The sequence below is a fragment of the Mytilus trossulus genome, chromosome 10, assembly GCF_036588685.1.
Source record: "Mytilus trossulus isolate FHL-02 chromosome 10, PNRI_Mtr1.1.1.hap1, whole genome shotgun sequence".
Classification (NCBI taxonomy): Eukaryota; Metazoa; Mollusca; class Bivalvia; order Mytilida; family Mytilidae; genus Mytilus; species Mytilus trossulus.
Genome location: NC_086382.1, coordinates 33132418 through 33145665, shown reverse-complemented (window position 1 = coordinate 33145665; position 13248 = coordinate 33132418). Strand labels below are relative to the sequence as shown.

General features: G+C 33.0%; 1 long non-coding RNA gene across 1 annotated transcript; it reads left to right on the top strand.

Moving 5' to 3' along the window:
* The first annotated feature begins 7704 nt into the window (after positions 1-7704).
* On the top strand, positions 7705-12026 carry LOC134686180 (uncharacterized). Its single transcript, XR_010101558.1, has 4 exons — positions 7705-7939; positions 8967-9031; positions 11380-11427; positions 11850-12026. It is a non-coding gene; the product is annotated as an uncharacterized LOC134686180 (long non-coding RNA).
* Positions 12027-13248: the final 1222 nt, after the last annotated feature.

Here is a 13248-nt window from a genome sequence, read left to right as displayed (position 1 = left end):
AAGCATTTTTCTTGTTTTTTAAGTAAATAGAAATCAATTGGAGTTATCTTTCTTTGTATAGAATAGTAGTTGAATCAACTTTTTTGCACCATAATTTTAGTATTAGTGAATGGAAATTTATAAAATTTAATCAGAAGGTGTATGACCACAAAAGGAAGATTGGTAGTGATTTTGGGAGTTTTTGTTCCTTACAGTTTAGGAATTAGGGGCCAAAAAGGGGTCCAATTTTTTTATTTTTTTTCGTACCATAACTTTAGTATAAGTATATAGAAATCTATGAAATTTAAACACAAGGTTTATGACCATAAAAGGAGGGTTGGTATTGATTTTTGGAGTTTTTGTCCTAACAGTTTAGGAATAAGGGGCCCACAGGGTCCAAAATTAAACTTTGTTTGATTTCATCAAAAATTGAATAATTGGGGTTCTTTGATATGCCAAATCTAACTGTGTATGTAGATTCTTCATTTTTGGTCCCGTTTTCAAATTGGTCTACATTAAAGTCCAAAGGGTCTAAAATTAAACTAAGTTTGATTTTAACAAAAATTGAATCCTTGGGGTTCTTTGATATGCTGAATCTAAAAATGAACTTAGATTTTTGATTATTGGCCCAGTTTTCAAGTTGGTCCAATTAAGGGTCCAAAATCAAACTTTGTTATCAAAAATTTAATATATATTCTCTTTTACTTCCAACTGATAAATTAAGACAATCTTTACCATTCAGTGATAACAAGCACATTTTTACATTTTAATATTTTATGATGTATTTAAATGAGTAATTATTGTTGCAAACTCCATTAGAAATTTGAATTGTGATTAGTTTTGGAATAAATGATAGGAGGATGTGAAAGAAAAAAAAATTTGGGGGGGGGGGGGGGGGGGGAATTTCATAAATAAAAAATTTCTACAACCATTTTTAGCTCACCTGGCCCAAAGGGCCAAGTGAGCTTTTCTCATCACTTGGCGTCCGGCGTCTGTCGTCCGTCGTCCGGCGTTAGCTTTTACAAAAATCTTCTCCTCTGAAACTACTGGGCCAAATCAAACCAAACTTGGCCACAATCATCATTGGGGTATTTAGTTTAAAAAATGTGTGGCGTGACCCGGTCATCCAACCAAGATGGCCGCCACGGCTAAAAATAGAACATAGGGGTAAAATGCAGTTTTTGGCTTATAACTCAAAAACCAAAGCATTTAGAGGAAATCTGACATGGGGTAAATATGTTTATCAGGTCAAGATCTATCTGCCCTGAAATTTTCAGATGAATCGGTTAACCTGTTGTTGGGTTGCTGCCCCTGAATTGGTAATTTTGAGGAAATTTTGCTGTTTTTGGTTATTATCTTGAATATTATTATAGATAGAGATAAACTGTAAACAGTAATAATGTTCAGCAAAGTTAGATTTACAAATAAGTCAACATGACCGAAATGGTCAGTTGACCCCTTTAGGAGTTATTGCCCTTTATAGTCAATTTTTAACCATTTTTCATAAATCTAAGTAATCTTTTACAAAAATCTTCTCCTCTGAAACTACTGAGCCAAATTAATCCAAACTTGGCCACAATCATCTTTGGGGTATTTAGTTTAAAAAATGTGTGGCGTGACCCGGTCAACCAACCAAGATGGCCGCCACGGCTAAAAATAGAACATAGGGGTAAAATGCAGTTTTTGGCTTATAACTCAAAAACCAAAGCATTTTGAGGAACTTTGACATGGGATAAAAATGTTTATCAGGTCAATATCTATCTGCCCTGAAATTTTCAGATGAATTGGACAATCGGTTGTTGGCTTGCTGCCCTCCAATTGGTAATTTTTAAAGAAATTTTGCGGTTTTTGGTTATTATCTTGAATACTATTATAGATAGAGATAAACTGTAAACAGCAATAATGTTCAGCAAAGGAAGATCTACAAATAAGTCAACATGACCTAAATGGTCAATTGACCCCTTAAGGAGTTATTGCCCTTTATAGTCAATTTTTAACAATTTTCATTAATTCGGTAATTTTATGTAAATTTTTACCAAATATTTTTCTCTGTTACTAATGGGCAAGGTTCATTATAGATATAATTGTAAGAAGCAAGAATGTTCAGTAAAGTAAGAACTTCAAACACATCACCATCACCAAAATACAATTTTGTCATGAATCCATTTGTGTCCTTTGTTTAATATGCACATAGACCAAGGTGAGCGACACAGGCTCTTTAGAGCCTCTAGTTTTGAGAGGAATAATATTCAACAGCATAGTGAATTGCTCAAAGGCAAAACAAAAATTTTAAGTTCATTAGACCACATTCATTCTGTGTCAGAAACCTATGCTGTGTCAACTATTTAATCACAATCCAAATTTAGAGCTGTATCCAGCTTGAATGTTAGATCCATACTTGCCCCAACCGTTCAGGGTTCAACCTCTGCGGTCGTATAAAGCTGTGCCCTGCGGAGCATCTGGTTCAAATTTCAGACAATTTTGATACATACAAGGATATCCTCCAGCATTTCCTCTGTATGGCCATTCTGATTTAATGACTCAAACTAATTTTCATTTCATTGACCAGTTTGTAACATTTCAGGATTTTCTTGTGCTCATGTTGCAGTTGTCAGTCCCCTATTAACAAATTGTAAGGGGGCGTAGGTTTGCACTCCGTCTATCTGTCTGGCAAATCAGTTTTCCACGTATAATTTTTTGGTGTTTGAAGATATTGATTTGATATTTTCTAATTTCTTTTAAGCCATGGCATGGTTTAGATCAAGTTAGTATTTTCTTTCAGTACAATAAATTTTGTAGAGCATTTACAAAGTAATAGCTACAGTTTGGTTCAATTTTGTCAAAATAATCTTAAACTTGAGAAACATTGCTGATGAATTATTATAGATAGAGAGAAACATCAGATTACCGAGATGACCATCAATGCAAGTTGTACAAAAATTAAAGTCTCAATTGTTGAAATTGTTGGACTCCTTTTAGAGTTGTTACCACTTGTCACAAAGTTGTGTGCAAGTTTGCCTCGTAATGTAATATAATGGAAAGTAAAATAGCAAAAATTATCAGTAAGATAGATCTGCAATTAAGACAATGTGGAGAAAATTTTCTGAGGACATCGCATTGGATTTATTGCATTGCCCTCTTATGCGGATTTTGTGCCTCTGCCATAGTGGATTGGGCATGGAGTTTTACTTTTGATGGTTTGAATGAACATTCATATGTCTCGAAACTGGTTTCTGTTGATAACTTTAGTTTGCCACAACCAAATGTTATGAAAAACTTACACTGAGTCTTCAAGAAAATCCAGCAGCTGGCACCAAAATAGAATTGTGTACTAGTTCAGTGAAAATGGACGCCACACTTAACCCCAAAACATATTAATGAGCTATAATTAAAAACATACAAGACTAGGAAAGGCCAGAGGATCCTGACTTGGGACAGGCACAAAAGTGTTGCGGGGTTACACATGTTTTGTGAGATTTCAACCCTCCCCCTTTACCTCTTAGCAAATGAAGAATAAAGAAACGCATAGCAGTCCATGCAATAAAACACAGTTAAAAAGAAGTCAGAATAGGTAAAAGAAACTAAGCAAAATGACAATGATCCATAAATTAATAAAGGACTACTAGCAGTTACTGACGAGCCAAAATCAGACCTCGAAAGAAAGATCAAGCACTATCCCTCATATTAGGGGGTTAGTATTATACCATCATTAAATATACGAGAAGAACATAACCCGTAGTGCATATATATCGACTTTCCATTCTAGAAAAAAAGATATATGAAACTTAATAGTAAAAGTGGCAGTTTTTATAGCCCATGTGGAGTTCCTGTGCAAAATCACATTGTCTATATATAATATATAGAAACCCCACAGGAGTGTGGTTCTCTATGCACTGGGTTCTTCCACCAACAAATACTGACCACCACGAAACACACTGGCTTATTACAGAAATTTTCATAAGTGGGGGCCGCTCCAGTCATGCTTCAGTGATTCCCTATATAAGCAACCAAATTATTTCCCAGGCCCCGCCTCTAAATCTGCCTCTGTTATACAATTAATCAATTGCCACAAAACTTTTATCTATTTTTTTACAACTGCTATCATGTCTGCGTCGTCGTGCAAAGACTCATTTAGTCCTATTAGGTCCTAACAACAATTTTAAGTGAATGGATCTCTATAATTTTTTACCAGAAGGTTCAATACTACTAAAGGAAGGTTTAGATTGATTTTGTTGATAACTAGGGTTTTCTGGTTAATGGTTGAAAGAAGTCAATTTACAGGGCTGCAAAACAGATATTATAAGGTACATAATGGTTTGTATCAAATCTGAACTTTTTTGTTCCCATGGTAACCAAAAGCAGATCAAGTGTAAATTAACTATCTAACTGTTGAGTATATTATTCAAACTCCATTATTTATATGTATCCAATACCTAGAAAACCATGTGTTTGATGCTGATTCTGAATTAATTTAGCAATTTCAGACCCGTTGCTAGGGCTTTCTTTTGATTGCTATGGTCTTTCCGCCACTTATATTAAAGCTTATACATTTTTTTATCATTTTCAGACAAATCATAAGTTTTATTGTCTGATAAATTACATTAATACAAAAAAAATAGCAAAAAGTTTGATAATGAACAAGTATAATTTTTTGTCATTTTTATGAATTTTACCAATTTTTGTTGCCATGGTAACAAAAAAATTCAAAAAAACACATGTTTTTTCCTGTTTTTAATAATTCAATGTACAAACTTTAACATGCAACCATAGTTTATAATGACCTTGTCTGCTCAATGTTATTTTTTCTTCATTTAAAGTATGATATTTAAGCTATTTTCAGAAAATGTCAAAATACAGATTTTTGCACCTTTTTAAATACCATTTTAGCCTAATATCAATTTTTTTTTCTCACAAACTCAACATCAAAATATAAACTTCAAATAATGCCTAATTATATGTTGAAATTATTTCTTTTCTTGAAATTGTCATTATCATGAAATTGCTGCAACCAAAAAGTAGACATTTTCCAATTTCCATGCCTGATTTCATTATAAATTCCTCAAAAAAATGACTGCATGTTTCCATAGCAACCGTTCAAGAAAATTAAAAAAAAAAAACTTGCAAACTTTATTTCAATCTTAACTGCCTATTATATAAAAGAAAAAAGCAGTTCTGAGACATATGATGAATCACCCCCTGCCTGGATCTTACAAATAGCTGTACTTAAGACAATTTAAAAGCAGTATAAGGGAGGTAATTCAAATTGAATTCATATAAAATACAATGTTGTGAATTTTTGAATTTACCTCCCTTACATTACTTGTAAATTATGTATAAAGAAATATGAGGTTTTGGACTATTTGCCCAAAAATGGGGGTCAATAGGCAACAACATAGTATATTGCACAAAAGCAAAAAAAAAAAGGGGGGGGGGGTGGAATGTAAATTCACAACAGCATAGTGTATTGTACATTTCAAAAAAGGTGAGGTTAACTCAAATCATATAACAAATTCTATGTTCTTTGACTATTTATTCTATGTCAGAAACTTATGTGTCAAATATTTAATTACAATCCAAATTCAGACCTGTATCAAGTGCGAACATTATGTCCATTTTTGTCCCACCTGTTCAGGGCTGGACCTCTGCAGTCGTATCCAGCTGGCGAAGCAATTTGTTCACTTCTCGCAAAAAAAAAAGTATACACTCAAACGATTAAAAATCACCAATGCAAAACAACAAACTTGCGTTTACAACGTTAAGTTAATATGCAATAAAGTGAGAGAAAAAAATATCATAAAAATAGCATTTTTTTCACCAGGTTAGCGATTAAGGTTCTCGGAATGGATTGTTTGTTGTAACATATATGCAACAAGAAGTAAAGACTAGGGAAGACTGAGCCAACAGCAGTTGTGTCCTTTAAGGAGCAACTTTAATCAAAATCGCGTAAGCGCTCGGACGTCAACATACTGTGTAAAATATTTATACAACCGCAATAAATATATTGCGGTCGTATATTGGTATCACGTAGTCCGGAAAGCGTTGTCCAAAGACATTTGGTTTCCGGACAATAACTTTAGTATAAGTAAATAGAAATCTAATAATCACGACAGGAAGATGGGGATTGTGGTTCTAACAGTTTAGGAAGGAATTAGGGGCCCAAAAAGCTTTTTTTTTATAGTTTTCAGACAATCACTTTTGGAATGGTGTATGGATCTCTCTGAAATATTACCAAACATGTCCATATCTCAAAGGGATGATTAGGATTTGCTTTGAGGGGTTATGGCTCAAACTGTTTAGCAATTAGGGGCCAAAAAGTGAAGAAACATGGGTGTCCTGGTTAATGGACAATTACTTCTAAAAAATACAATGTTATTAAGTTTAGATTACCTCCCTTACACTGCTTTTAATTATTAAATGGATAATTATGATTCCAAACTCCATAATGATAAGATCAATTGACTTGTGGTATAATTACAGAGAGATCCATGCACCGTTTCACACGTTATTGTCTAGAAAATGGCACAATAGCAAATAATTTAATATAAATTCAAATCATATAACCAATTAGAAGTTCTTTGCATACAGTTATTCTGTGCCAGAAATCTATTATGTGTCAAATATTTAATTATAATCCAAATTCAGAGCTGTATCAAGCAGAAATGTTGTGTTCATTTTTTCCCCAACTGTTCAGATCGTATCCAGCTGCGCTCGGCGAAGCAATTTGTTTATGCTCGCATCAAATATCAAAATCTTGGATAAGTACAACAATAAGCGCTGATGAAATGTTTTTGCAGGAGTTCTCCTCTGTTCTTATCGGGGGGGGGGGGGGGGGGGGGGGGATATATATTAAAATTTTCATTCAAAACAATCTCGTGCCTTATCTTGAAGGATTTTTTAATTTTATATAACAAAAATTGAAAAAAATAAAAAATAATGGGACGTATTTTACATTGTCAGACAACTCTTGCACCGGTGGCGCACACGAGAATTTTGTTCTGTAATAGGAAAATCTGAAAGGATATTTTAATGTGTAGATACTGGGACTATTATTTAATAGTATAATAGATATATCTTTTAGTCATATTAATTTTCACTTGACTTGTTTGTTGTTACTTACCGGTAATTTTTAACTAGCCCTCAGAAATGGAGCTACCATTTGTTTTTTTTTGTTTTTTGGGGAGGTGGGTCTTGGATGAAATTAAAAAGAAAAGGCAGGACAGAGATTACGACTAAAACAAATGCAGGACAAAAAATCATTAGGGGCTATCAGATCAAATGGTTGCACCATAACTAGCTCTGGGTTCTCTTATATCGGTTCTTTGTGTTTAAATAATGTTTTGTAATGATTGTTGGTTCTTGTACTTTTTAACAGTCTTTTTGTTGTGCTGTTACACCGCTATCAAAGTTAATGGGAGGATTGGGCCGCTTGAAAACCTGTTTAATCCCGCTAAAATATTTACGAGTCTGTCCCAAGCATAGGAACTTTGGGACAGGACCTTTCTTTAATGTCCTCCCCCTTTTTCCATAATCCGTTAATTTTATGTTTTCTATCAATTTCAATTATTTTCGCGATTTTCTGTATTAACATGTATTTGCTATTGACTATCAATTCCAAGTTAACTATACACAGCAGTTACTGATATATAGCATATGTATAGAAAGCTTTTGGATTATGTAACAAAGGGGAGGGCAAAAAGTGTCCTAGCTGTCCTCCCGTACCTATGGCCCCAAGTCAACAACCTGTAATTCCTATTAAACATCCATGGAAAGTCAACTTGATAGATGATAGATGCATTCTAATTTCCTTGCCCTAGCCCTAAAACTGGTACAAACCGTGCTTATCAGACATTTTTGAGACACATTTTGAAATCGACCTATTTTATACAAGACGCCGCCGTTATCTGATTAGTTAGTGCCTGTGTGTAATCGGTGAAAAGTCACAGCTTAGTTTCTTTTAAATGTAAGTATTATTTTCAAATATATAGTTAGAACTTGCAAAGTTAGAGCTTTTTATCAATAAAATAGGTAAAGAGAAAACGGTAAGTGTTTATAAATTCAAACTTCTATAAACATCATACTCAGAGAATAATTATAGACGTCACGGTAATTGATGGGGCAAATTTCGACTGAATTATACTGTTGAAAACTACAGAAAATGACCTCTTTGACTTTAGACCCATATGCTGACCATAAAACACCCATCCATTCATCAGTAAATCTATCTTTATACCGATAAATTTTGAATAAAGCACTATTTATTGGGGAAAAAGGGGGGATTCAGAGGCGGATTTGGGGGGGGGGGGGGTCAGGGGGCCCGCCCCCCCCCTTTTTAGAAAAAAATTTGGTTGCTTATATAGGGAATCACTGAAGCGTGACTGGAGCGGGCCCCCTCTTAGGTCAGTCAGTGGGTTCCCACTTATGAAAATTCCTGGATCCGCCACTGGGATTAATTTGAATACAGGATAAAAGGAACGAACCTGCGCGTAACTGTTACGAACATGAAGTACCTCGTTTCTACAAAATATAATGACACAGATGGTTCGGCACTAGCAGTAAGAGATATCTTAAAAATTAAAGTATGATTTTCTCGTTAATTAATGAAAGTGAAATAGTGAAATAATAATTCGTATTTAGCAGCCAGTACGGTTCAATTTTGTCATAGCAAAGTAAAAAACATTGATGATTAATTATTCACTTGCAAGTGAATGATATGACCTCATTTAATACATATTCATGTGAACTTAAATTTACCCCCTTTCCTAAGGATGGATAACACACGAAGTGTGCGTGATCGGTTATTTAAAGGATAAAATGTCAACATTGAAACTAGAGTGTGACGGCTAGTCTAGGGTACATCTCATTAAGAGAATTTGAAAAAAACAAAAATGCTTTAATACGCTGTTAGCATAACATTTCATTAAACATATAATATCGGTGACTGTCGATGACCAACCAAGAAATTATTTTTCTAGAAATTTTCTTTTCAGAATTATTTCAGTAGAAGTTTTGAAGATGAAGTTTACGATACTAATTCTGTCACTAGTCATCATTGGTAAGATGTGATTCTTTACTTTATTGTTTATATTTAAGAATATTAATCAGATTTGATAAAAAGAAGAAGGTACACATAAAGTATAACCTCGAATCAAAGAATTAGATTCTACACTTGCAAAATGGTGTTTACATCCTAAACACAATCCTAACAACTTTTATGCTCTTGTTTTTGGGGGTTTTTTTTTGGTGCGTTTCAGTCTTAACATGCTTATATTGCTTATGATTGTGTTTGTATGATCGTGTATAGCTTAGACATTAGTACGGGGCGCCGAATGGGACTCTTGTGGTTTTGTACAAAATTCAATTCTGTCATAACAAAATCATTTTTGTCTTACAAAACTATGTGCTACAGACTTGTTTTGTGAGAACTTCAATTTTGTGATGACAAAATTCATTTGTGTGGACAAAATTCATTTTTGTAGACAAAATTCATATTTGTCATGACAAAAGTCAATTTTGTCTAAAAGGTATGCAAATATAAACATATTTGCATACAAAATTGACTTTTGTTACCTGATATGGAAATTAAATCACAAAAGTCAATTGTGTGAGGTAAGATTCAATTTTGTGAGACAAAATTGACTTTTGTGAAACAAAATTAACTTTTGTGAAACAAAATTAACTTTTGTGAGACAAAATTAACTTTTGTGAGACAAAATTGACTTTTGTGAGACATAATTGACTTTTGTGAGACAAAATTGACTTTTGTGAGACAAAATTGACTTTTGTGAGACAAAATTCAATTTTGTGAGACAAAATTCAATTTTATCATTTTTGTTGAGACAAAAGTCAATTTAGTTAATTTTGTTGAGACAAAAGTAAATTTTGTCATTTTTGTTGAGACAAAAATCAATTTTGTCAATTTTGTTGAGACAAAAGTTAATTTTGTTAATTTTGTTGAGACAAAAGTCAATTTTGTCATTTTTGTTGAGACAAAAATCAATTTTGTTGTGACAAAAGTAAATTTTGTTAATTTTGTTGAGACAAAAGTCAATTTTGTGACGACAAAATTCATTTTTGTGACGACAAAATTCATTTTTGTGACGACAAAATTCATTTTTGTGACGATTAAATTGACTTTCGTGAGACAAAATTGACTTTCGTGAGACAAAATTGACTTTCGTGAGACAAAATTGACTTTCGTGAGACAAAAATCAATTTTGTTATTACAAAATTCAATTTTGTTGAGACAAAATTCAATTTTGTCAATTTTCAATTTGTTGAGACAAAATTCAATTTTGTTGAGACAAAAGTCAATTTTGTCTCACATTGGTCAATTTTGTCTCACAAAAGTCAATTTTGTCAATTTTGTTGATCACATTGGTCAATTTTGTCTCACAAAAGTCAATTTTGTCAATTTTGTTGAGACAAAATTCAATTTTGTCAATTTTGTTGAGACAAAAGTCATTTTTGTCTCACATTGGTTAATTTTGTCTCACAAAAGTCAATTTTGTCAATTTTGTTGATCACATTGATCAATTTTGTAAAATTTGTCTCACAAAAGTCAATTTTGTGTAACAAAAGTCAATTTAGTGTAACAAAAGTCGATTTTGTATGCAAATTAGTTCACAGAAACCAAACTAAACTAATTTGAATACAAAATTGACTTTTGTCGCTCAATTTTCAAATTAGGTAACAAAAGTCAATTCTGTGTAACAAAAATGAATTTTGTCATGACAAAAGTGACTTTTGTCCGCTGATAGATAATTTTGTATGACACAATTTTAAATTTGTAGTATGATACAAATTTTGTTAAACTGAACTCATTTTTGTTGAACAAAAGTCACTTTTGTCCGTACAAAATTTAATTTTGAGTACAAAACCACAAGAGTCCCATTCGGCGCCCCGTAATTAGTGGTTTTTTTTCTAAACGCTACTTTTTCGTTTAACATAATTTAACGCATTAGAAAAAATATATATAGAAGAACAAAGCGAGCTAGATGGACTTAAAACGTGTCATCTTCGCTAGCACCGGGTTAAGATCCACTCCCGCTCTGTGAAGAGAGCGGGAGTGGATCTTAACCCTTGGCTAGCGAAGATGAAAACATGTTAAAGACCAAATATAAAGGCAACTTGTCAACAAAACATTTGACAATACTTATGTCACTAATGTATACACCCAGTTATGCTTTATTTTGTAATTCAGTCAAAGCGTAATAAGCACTTTAGTTTACTTACTTTGGCTATTTGAAAATGTTTGTCATTTTGGTCTTTTGTGGATAGTTGCCTCATTGGCAATCACACCACATCTTCTTTTTTATATAGAAAAATTAAACTTTTTTCTATAAGAAACGCAAAAAAAATAAGATAAGTAAAATATTAAATTGTTGCATTTTTGAATATTAGGAATGGTTGCAGCCGACTTGTCAAGCTTTTCTCAGTTGTTCCAAAAATGTAAGTATTGTTATTATAAGGTAAGATGAACATATGGTTTACAAAAGTTATTCTTATTAAAAACTGTAAGGAATTTAAAAGAATAAGCATTATATTTTGATACGTGAAATCAGTGAATAAATGTTGATGCCCTGAACACTTCGGCTAAATTTTAAACAGTAGAACTTTTAAGGGGATACTGACGGCAACAGTATTTTATTATTGTAATTGTTTTCAACTTATCAACTAAAATGGGTTTAACACTTGTAAGCATGGGGATTTAACTGGCGAAACACTGAACTGAAAATTTATAGAAATATGGTAAAATTTTTAAACGAGTCCTTAAGATAAAGTTTCATATTACTCGCGCGTCTGGCACAAAGTTTCAGTCCTGGTATCTATGATGACTTTATTGATAAAGGAATTCATATGTTCTTTTTCAGCTAAAAGACAAGAACCCTTTTGTATAGACGATTTAGACTGTGGATTTTCACCTCTGTCTTGCAACACTGCTTGTGTCAACATTCTAAAGTGTCTGTTTGCATTCTGTCACGAGGACAAAGAATGTTGTTGCTATGGTTGTCCTTAGATATTAATAAATTTTGTTTCCCAGAAATATACATATACTTTTATATCTTTTCTGTTAAAGTTTATGGTAAACGTCCGATTTCTGGAAAAAAAAACATCCAGTTCTAGCATATAGTTGTCTCATTGGCACTCACACCACATCTTCCTATATCTTAGTCCGATATTACTCTGACGTCCAACGGCTGTTATGCCAGACAAGCTGGGGACGTGGGACGGCCCCAGCTTGTCTGGCATAACAGCAGTTGGACGTCAGAGTAATCTCGGACTACCTATATCTATCTATAAATTACAATGTAATTGCAGTAATGGGATCAACATGAAACTACTGTAGAGTAGAGTGTAGAAAAAAGGTGAAAACAAGATTGATCACTTGTTATTTATTTATAGATATGAGAAGATGTGGTATGAGTGTCAATTATACAATACAAAGAATAACTCTCCTCCATTGTTGTAAAAATATGTAAAAGTAAACCATTATAGGTCAAAGTACAATCTTTAACACAGAGCCTTGGTACACACCGAAAGCAAGCTATAAAGGGCTCAAAATGATCAGTGTACATGGTAAAACCATTTTAACAGGAAATAACACAGATATAATCTATAAAAAAACGAGAACCACTTGTGAACTACATCAACAAAAGACAACCATTGCACATCAGGTATAAACAAAGATAACATTATAGGGATCTAAAGTAACTCGACGTACGCTCTGATCAGTAACAAATAAAAATGACTATTTACCAATTTGCTTCCTTTATTGCTGTTGCTACAACCTTAATATATTTAAGCTTCACATTTGTTTTTGCTACAGGTAAAGAACACAAATATAGGGGGTTGTTAGGCGATACCATACCAAAGTTGTCAAAAGAACATTGCTTTACTTTATTTTAGTTCACTAAAGTTACGAAGTTATTAGCAATTTTGGGTTTAAACCTCAACTTAATGAGACACTCTGAAACACATTTCCTTACAAATCATATCTGGTCTGTCATATCTTTGACTTTGTTTATATATGGATTTATCTCTCATTACACTCTAGATTTACTCTATTTCATTATTATAAGTTCCCTGCTACATGTCTGTCAGACCGAGTTCATATGACCTCAACCTTATTCCATGGATCAGTGGTCAAGGTTGAATTTATTAGGTAAAGTCCGTATAGTCAAATACTATAAGCAATATATAGCTAATATATATTTGATGTATGGAATTATTGCAATCTAATTAAAATATTGATCTCTGATAACGTTATAC